General features: G+C 38.3%; 1 long non-coding RNA gene across 3 annotated transcripts; it reads right to left on the bottom strand.

Moving 5' to 3' along the window:
• Positions 1–2,808: 2,808 nt before the first annotated feature.
• On the bottom strand, positions 2,809–7,585 carry LOC143118231 (uncharacterized). 3 transcript variants are annotated; one of them, XR_012986053.1, is made up of 7 exons: positions 7,265–7,585; positions 6,678–6,891; positions 4,717–4,873; positions 4,390–4,528; positions 4,175–4,269; positions 3,575–3,618; positions 2,809–2,990 (listed from the first exon to the last, which is right to left on the bottom strand). It is a non-coding gene; the product is annotated as an uncharacterized LOC143118231 (long non-coding RNA). The 3 variants fall into 3 exon arrangements; XR_012986052.1 differs by lacking the exon at positions 7,265–7,585 and having other exon boundaries at positions 6,678–7,258; XR_012986054.1 differs by lacking the exon at positions 7,265–7,585 and having other exon boundaries at positions 4,427–4,528; positions 6,678–7,258.
• Positions 7,586–8,816: the final 1,231 nt, after the last annotated feature.

Genomic DNA, 8,816 nt, shown 5'->3' with positions numbered 1-8,816 from the left:
GATTGAATGGGCATTTGTTTATTAGCCTATTGCTTGTCCTTATTACAGTCTGATCAACATCTTAATTTATTCCCTGTTCAATTTAAGTGTTATATCGTTTTATATATTTATATGTTGCTTTGAACAGCAAAGATTAGGATAATGAGCCTCCTTATTCTTCAGCCAAGCAGGTAGGCCTACGGGGCGTTGCCTAGCAACAAGGGTCAGAAGTAGCCTACTGTACACGTTTTTCGATATTTTGTGGAATTATACTTCTTTTCATTGAATGCCAATGAGTCATGTACTAACTTGCTTTAACTATTTCTCTACATATTATACCCAGCAAAAGTCGTCTGTGCCAGTGTGCATCCTAACAATAATTTGTTTATGTTTTAATACAAAGCCGTTTTAATGAACTACAAATTCGGCGCCATTGTTATAAAGCAGCGTTGAAATGAACGCTACACGTCATGGGGCATGTAGTCTAATTACAGAAATAGCTATAATTTCAAAATTACAAAAATATTTGTATATAACATGAGAAACATGCTTGAATTATTAAGATGTATCACCTGCTTGACTATAAAGTCAAAAGCTTGCAACATTTGTAATATTTTTAAATACATGTTATTTTCCCATTTTTGCACATGAGGTAGCCTACATATATCATTGCATATATCAGATAAAAGCACAATATAGATGTTATGAGGTGCTTGGTTTGATCCATGAACTTGTGTGCATCCAAAATCTCTTATTGCAAAATCCTTAGAGAAGCTGATTAAAGCTGAGCTCCTAATCAAGGTGCAACCTCTCTTGGATCCTTCCCAGTTTGCCTATAGGGCCAAGAGGGGGGTGCAGGATGCTACCATCACTCTACTAAGTCTTCTCTATAAACACCTGGAGGAAAGTGGGAATCATGCAAGGTTGCTCTTTGTAGATTTCTCCTCGGCATTTAACACCATCCAACCCCACCTACTGATTGAGAAACTACTGAACAACTTTAGCCTTGACCCAAGCCTGATTGGTTGGCTACTTGATTTCCTCACGCAGAGTTCAGAGAGTGAGGGTAAATAAAGTGCTGTCCAGTGGCCTAACATCATCCACAGGCTCACCTCAGGGGTGTGTTCTCTCCCCCCTGTTGTACATACTGTACAACAATGACTGCCGCAGCCAGTATGACAACAGGCACATTCTAAAATTTGCAGATGACTCTGTAATTGTCAGTCTCCTGAATTCCCATGAGAATGAGCATGGCCCTGTTATCAATGAATTTGTGTCATGGTGTGAAGATGCTTTTTTGCATCTGAACATCAGTAAAACCAAGGACATGTCCATAGATTTCAGACGCCTTCCCCCTGTTCCAAAGCACAGTGTCATCAACGATCAAGATGTTGAAATTGTATCATCTTACAAGTACCTAGGCACCTTGATTGATGACCGGCTTAAGTTCGACCTGAACACCACCTCGGTGTGCAAGAGAGGGCAACAAAGACTCTCTGCACTTAGGAAACTGGCTAAGTTTCAGGTGGACAAAACATTGATGGCATTGTTTTACAAAGCTTTTATTGAGTCAATCCTCACATTCTCCATTATCTGCTGGTATGGAAATGTCACCATCAGAGACAAAAATGCACTTTCCAAGATAGTAAATGTGGCCAGTAAGATAGTGGGAGTGAAGTTTGTTAGTCTCACCGAATATTTTAATAAGCAGGTGTTCAACAAAGCGATACAAATATATCAAGACACAAGCCATCCCCTGTATTCTGAATACGTGCTGCTGCCACCTGGCTTGCGTTTGTTGGCATCCTATTGCTTTTAACCATAGGTACAAAAATTCCTTCATCCCCTTTTCTATTCAAGTACTGAATGTACACAACAGGAAAAGATAGATTTGTCCATTTAGTGACCCCCCCCCCATATTCATTCACTTCCTCCTCTTATATCTAACTTATTTAATTAAGTTTTATCTTGGTTTTACTGACTTTTTAGGCATTGTCAGACCTATTTATGTCGTGTGGTATGTGATCCTGTCTGCAATCAAATTGCCCATTTGGGACAAAGAAATAAATTGAACTTGAAAACTGTCAAAAAATGCAGCCGAATAGCTGTGTGGATGGTACTTTGCAGGGCTGTCGCGTAGGTCAAAACTGACCAGCAGAACTGACCATGTCATGCAAATTATGTTTATTTCATATCAAAACACTTGCATCAGGTAAAAGCACAATATAGATGTTATGAGGTGCTTGGTGTACTCAAGTAAATGTACTCCGTTACTGTCTGGCTCTGACTGCGCTGTAGTAGAATTTGCTATATGCACATGATGGGAATGCTCTATGTGTCTCTGCTGTCTTTGAAATGGCAGGTTATCTTTTGTGTGTATTCCTGTTTTGCTTTACTGATGCTAGGGGAAAGTTTGGCTCTCGTTGTTCTCAGATCAGTTTCATCCTTGGCTCTGAAGGCGTTCTCGGCAGCCTATGGACATCTCCTGTCATGTCTTCCAGTTAGCCGGGTCTTTGTGTGTGTCACATCATCGATGCACTTACTGATGTAAGAAGTAACAGGAGCTCCCATGCCACAAGGCACCTGGACCCTCTAGACCACAGTCAAAAACAACAGCAAGTATACTACAATAGCAACAATGACTTAAAACAAATATCAAAAGCAGTAATTACTCTGTGGCACTTTTAAATGTTTAGTGAATGAAAGTTCTTCTGCCAGTTTGTCCTAACAACTGCAATACAAGAAGTAGTGGGAGACAAGCTAACAACACACAACACGGTGATTCTTTGTTGAGAAAACAGGGTGGTAAAACATGTGTGATACTTCCTATTCAATATGGCAACTAGTAGTCTTTATTAACTTATATTATATAAAAAAATACAAAAGAACAACACTCAGCTAAAATATTTGTTGACTGTTGAGTGAGTGAGTGAGTGAGTGAGTGAGTGTGTGTGTGTGTGTGTGTAGATCTTTATCTTGCAGGCTCCCAGGTTGGCAGACAGGTTTTCCCGCTGAGAAAAAAGGGGGAAGATGGTTAGTGAAAAAGACTGTAACCTGTATTCCAGTTTGATTAGATATTCTAGTGGAGGGATGTTTAGATTAACCAATGTCATAATAGTGTTACAACTAATAAAATATCTGAATACTCCACAGTATGGAAATAAAAAAAACTGGGCCCTGACATTCTGAATTGACAAAAGTTACATTATCAACATCTCAGGTTAGTACATTTACAAGTTCAGAGTGCAAATGAATAAAAAATAGTTTATAGCTCACACTCACCCCAGACAACACTCTACTACCAATTGCCATAAAACCCTACTGTTCATACTTGAATTTCCCCTTGGGGATCAATAAAGTATCTTTCTATCCATCTAAAACATCAGGTACACAGGAGTGTTACAATATAAACTGATTTACGGTATATATGTTTACATGTAGCCTGCAGTACCGGTATATAACTAAATTATAGCATAGACTATAATAACTAAATCTGGTACATTTACATGTCCTACAGTATATGTATGGCTGCTGGAACAACGTAATTTCCCTTTGTGTAATTGTGAGTATCTGGTGTAAAAGATAACCAACTCACCACATTTTGGAAGGCACCCAATCTATTAGGATCTCCATCTTCCCCTGTGGCAGGCAAACAAAGACATAGAAAAATAGTGTCTTGCTTAAAAAGATAACATTGCACTCAACTTAACATTCAAATTTTAACACTTCACATCAGTGACTATCAGCGTTTTGTAGACACGTAACACTTTTTATGATGTTCAGTTAATATCTCCTCATGGTCCACTCACTTTACATTCCCTATACGAGCTGTAAAACATCCTGGTCAATTTACACAGTCCCATAAACTGGAACATAGAGTAACTGCAGACAAACATTCTGGGGTTGGTAGCATCTCTAACAATACTAAAACATGCCATGAATATTTTTCAGAGAATACTTTATATTATATTTATATATAATATAGGGGTGAGTTATCTCTGGCGTGTCTTGTTCGGGATTTTGAACATAAACACAAAGATGAACAAATGCAATATCTGGTACGATTACTGATACTGACAGTTACTGATCACTGATTTCAATTATTCCGCAGTGCCATTATACATTTTTAAAAGTGATCAAAAAGTACTGTTACATCATCCATTGTTTTATTTGCAATTTTGTGTATGGAAATAACCTTTGTCTTTCTCTTTTTTAGTACTCTTCTGTACTGCTGCTTGTACATAGGGCTGTTGTGGGGGCACTCTTGTTCTTCACTTCCTTTTCTAGAAACTGTTTGACATAAGCAAATAGTAGAATGTTAATCAAAATGTTAACATACATACAGAACACAAATAACAAGCATATCATATAATTCATCATACAGTGTACAGATTAGGGCCTGTATCTTACATTCTCCGCAACTGACTTTCTTCCCTAACGCAATTACCATTGCTAATCTACACTTGGTGGAAAGCCACATTTTCTGACATGAAGATGGCCTCCTCTCATTGACCCGGCAAATTGTTTGGATCGGTCAGCGCTTTCTTTCCTGAAAGAATACAAGCAACACAAACAATACACAATGTACAATAAGGTCAAATGTGAAATGTAGGAGTGATGTCATGATATTTTTCTGTACATTTTGTTATTTGATGTCATCTAATTTTCAGTGTCCCACATTTTTCAGAATTGGGATTTGTATAGAGACGTTATAATGTATAGAAAATGTGGAATCACCTTTAACCATTAAGGTGAAAATGTCATTAATGTTATTGAGGCATTTACTTTCCCCCCCACTTAACCTCAGGCCCTGAGGGAGAAGCATTTGTGGGTTTCTCTTTGGGTATTCAAGAAGGAGGACGGGACTCCAGCCCACAGCATTGAGCTTCTCAATCTGAAAAAAAAAAACCCTGTTACTTTAAAAAAACATTTATAAATTGTGCCAGTGATATATGTTTACGTTTATGTATTTAGCAGACGCTTTTATCCAAAGCAACATACATATAAATTACAACACGCTACGGGCTAGCAGATGCTACGGGAATGCACTAGTTGAGAATGTACTAGTTGAGAATGTACTTGTTGAGAGTGTATGTGGGAAAGGTGTGAAAATATGTGCGTGGGTTTGGTGTGCATGTCTATTTGCATGTGTGCATGATTCATGTATGAACGTGTCACTACAGGAGCATAGTAGAGGTATTACTCATTTTGACACTTCATTCTTAAAGGTTGTATCAGTGATCCTGGCGGATATTGCCTGTGTTTTTGTTATTGTTTATGTTCAAATTTCTTAGCAGACGTTTTTGTCCGATATATAACTCATTTTATATTTTGTCTGAGGACCAAACAAGACACACAAGAGATAACTCAACCTTACCACCAGTATTCATTTTTAAAAAATCCATGCAATGCTTGGTTATTGTTAGTGGTGTACTACCAACCACAATGTTAATGTCCGGTAGACTCCGCGGTTTGTGGTGCATGGGCTGCGTAAAAATACCAGAGTCTTTTTCAGCGCCTAGAATGACAGGAGAGCTAGCCGACCATGAGAAAATATTAGCTGAACATTATAAAAGTGTTTTGTCTTTACAAATCGCTCATCATCGCTGATACAACCTTTAACCTAACATTAGTACTATGGTAATGTAACCAGGGCCTGTGCTAGCCATTTGGGTGCCCAAAGCACAAATGCATGGTGCCACTCTGGTGCCCCCACTATTTTGGATACTTTATATTGTTGGTTGGTTTAATAGGCCTACTGTTGGCAATGAAAAGTCGTAAATCTACTATGGGTCTCCAACGTCGCTCTGTCAGTAGCCTGGCTGCCTGCCCCTTCTGAAGGCTAAAGCAGTAGGCTACCTTTAAACATAATTGTTGCTGAGAGGAATCCCAGCCTACGAATTCAATAACAAAATAAATCATGCATAATTAAAAATTACCTTGATTTAGGCTACTTGGGTATGGCATAAGGCTTGGCTACACACAGTAAGGTTAATGTGCAAAAAATGAATGAAGTGGCTATTGGCTCGCAAATAAACAGCGGATGGAAAACCTGACACAGTTTGAACTAAATTTAAACTGAACATTGAAGCATAAAATACCAATCATATTTGATATTGGCCATGAGTTCCAACATTGAGCAATATAATCAAACAATCCAAAAGTTAATTAGGCATAAATCCAAACTAGACCGAGAATCTTCTGCTTTTGATACCATGCCACTCCAAATGTGTCTCACCATAAAACGCAGGAAAAAATACCTTAGGCCTGTTGTCCATGAAGGCATGCCTGGCAAATTGATATTTTATGAAGATGTAACTGGTTGCTTTGCTTTCATTAATGGTTTAGCTAGTCAAGTTTGCAAGGAAGAGACATAACGTGTGAACAGGCCACAATATCCAGTAGGGACGCGCTCACACAGATGCGGTAGCGGGCAGGAGAACTGTTAGCACAGGCTTTACATAAAATTATTCAACAGAAGCCTTATAAGAAATAAATGCCTGCCTCGAATAAAGGCCTGTGGTTTGCACAACCTAAGTAGCCTAAATAAAAGACCCGCCACAATTTGAGGATTTGCGGCATGATGATTTTCTACGAGCTATATTTTTTTGGTGCCCCCCAGGCACTTGGTGCCCCACGCGCAGTGCATGTTCTGCTTGTGCGGAGCACCGACACTGAATGTAGCACAAATGACTTACCAGAATAATAGCATCATCCATCAGATGGGAGGTCAGTTGATTCTTTTTGGTATTGGCCTCCCAGGTTTCCTTTTTTTCATTGAAGCTTTCTAGTTGTTTTTTTTGCCTCAGCTTCTGTGGCTGTGGTGCCGTGCATACTGGGCATATTTTGCACCCATTAAAAATGGATGCAAGACATGCAGGGCATTTTTTTTTTTAACCCTCCCATGACAGGCTGCAAAAAATCAACAAGAAAAGCATACCGGTAATTAGAATTGCTATTGTTTAAAAATACAAATTCCTCAGTTGTTTAGAGAGATTGAACCATTAAACAACATGTTCAGTCTTTCAACTCAGTTGTAATAAAGGCAATCCTGTAATAAACAAGATTTCATCTATTTCAAGACTGATATTTGGGACCAACTCAGGGTATCTAGTATAACACTATGCGATTTGCTGTTCCTACATTAAACGTGGATTGATGATTCGGTGTTCCCCCAATGCCAATTGGATATTTAACAGAATCCGATGCTCTTCAGGTTAACAATAATAAAGTAACAATTTAGTGTCTTTCAAATTTGTGAAAATAAAAATCTTGGAATACTTACTATATGAGAATGAAAGGGTGAGTGTGTGTGTCTGTGTGTGTGTGTGTGAGAGAGAGAGAGAGAGAGAGAGAGACAAGCATGTATCTCGTAAATTATCTGTAACAAAGACAAAAAACATTATTAGAATGATATTTTATCTCTACATTATTAGCAAAAATGATAGATATGATATGATTACTAGTTACATGTTCTACAAGAATAGAATCTCCTTGACTCTAATCGCCTGACCATCAAATTGCTCAGTAACCATTCATGTTATATTCTACACAAGAATGATTGAAGCACATGCGTACATTGCACACACATAAGATATCATATCCACTTGGCGCCTACTACTACTACTTTTGCATACCCCCCCCCCCCCAAAAAAAAACAAAACAACCCCTGCTGATCTGCACCATCTATCTATCATAATATATAAAGCAACAATCGTCTGTGTGTCTGTGGCTCGCTGGGTACTTGTATAAACTTAGCCTTGCCAGACTTATAAACGCTTTAACTTCAAGTAGTAGCATGAACTATACAGGATGAAACCATTTGGCTTAGCTAGCTGCTAATGTGGCATCCAAAAGCCCATGTCTGGTTGCCCAGTTGGCAAGTAGCTGCTACTTCAGAAAGTTAATGTTGAGCCCTGAACACAAAATTTTGCTGGCGCAGAAATTAGGTGGAAGCGTGTTACACATATATGCAAATTGTGCCACATAGCTGGCGATGCCAAAAGTACACGTCCAAATCAATGTAAATAAACCAACAGCAGAGTTCCGAATTAGCTAATCTATCTAGCTAGCAGAGGCTCTGGCTAAGTACGTTGCATTTTATTTTGATGCAACAAAGAATTGTATTATGTCAGTCTCTTTCAAATACAGCTCTTACAGTGGAGTTCGAAATAAACAAATAGGAGGACATAATTGTTTTGGCCAAAACTCAATTTTAGACATGTTAAATGCCTATGCATTTCTCTTGCTTATTAGACCCCATAGATATATACACCTGTATATATCTATATATATATAGACACACACTATGTGTATATATCTATGATTAGACCCTTACTTACCGCTCGGAATCTCGCCCAGGCAATGGTTTCTGGGATCGTCGCACACAGTGACGCGATGCACAAAATTGCGCCAAAATATCAATAGCAATGAAAAAGTACAGTCTTAATATTTTATATCCTTGCTCAAATTTGTAAAATAATGAGCATAAATCTCCGAATGAAAGAAACTTGGGTATATGTAGCCATTACATTTAAACACATCACTTCCCAGAATGCATCTCTTTGCCAAAGAACTTTATTTCCACCTTAAGCAATATAAACATTTCTGCAGTAGTGTATTACATTTATAACTTCATAATCAGTATTGAGACGAAAGAACTAGTGCTATCAGTAAGCTATTCTTTTTAAGTTGACATTCTCTGGGGATACGCTTCTGACATGGGCTTTGTTTACCTAGCAACGGTTACTATGCCTCGCTGAAATGAGAAGTGAGAACGTTTTTATTAAATATCCCACTTAAATGAGGGCATAATTTAAGCCAACGGCAAATATGCA

Source organism: Alosa pseudoharengus, unplaced genomic scaffold (genome assembly GCF_046254945.1).
Source record: "Alosa pseudoharengus isolate Yale_2024_CS ecotype anadromous, Long Island Sound unplaced genomic scaffold, YU_APseudo_1.1 YU_APseudo_1.1_scf_119, whole genome shotgun sequence".
NCBI lineage: Eukaryota > Metazoa > Chordata > Actinopteri > Clupeiformes > Clupeidae > Alosa > Alosa pseudoharengus.
Note: the sequence above shows the minus strand (reverse complement) of the source record. Positions and strands in the feature narration are given on the sequence as shown.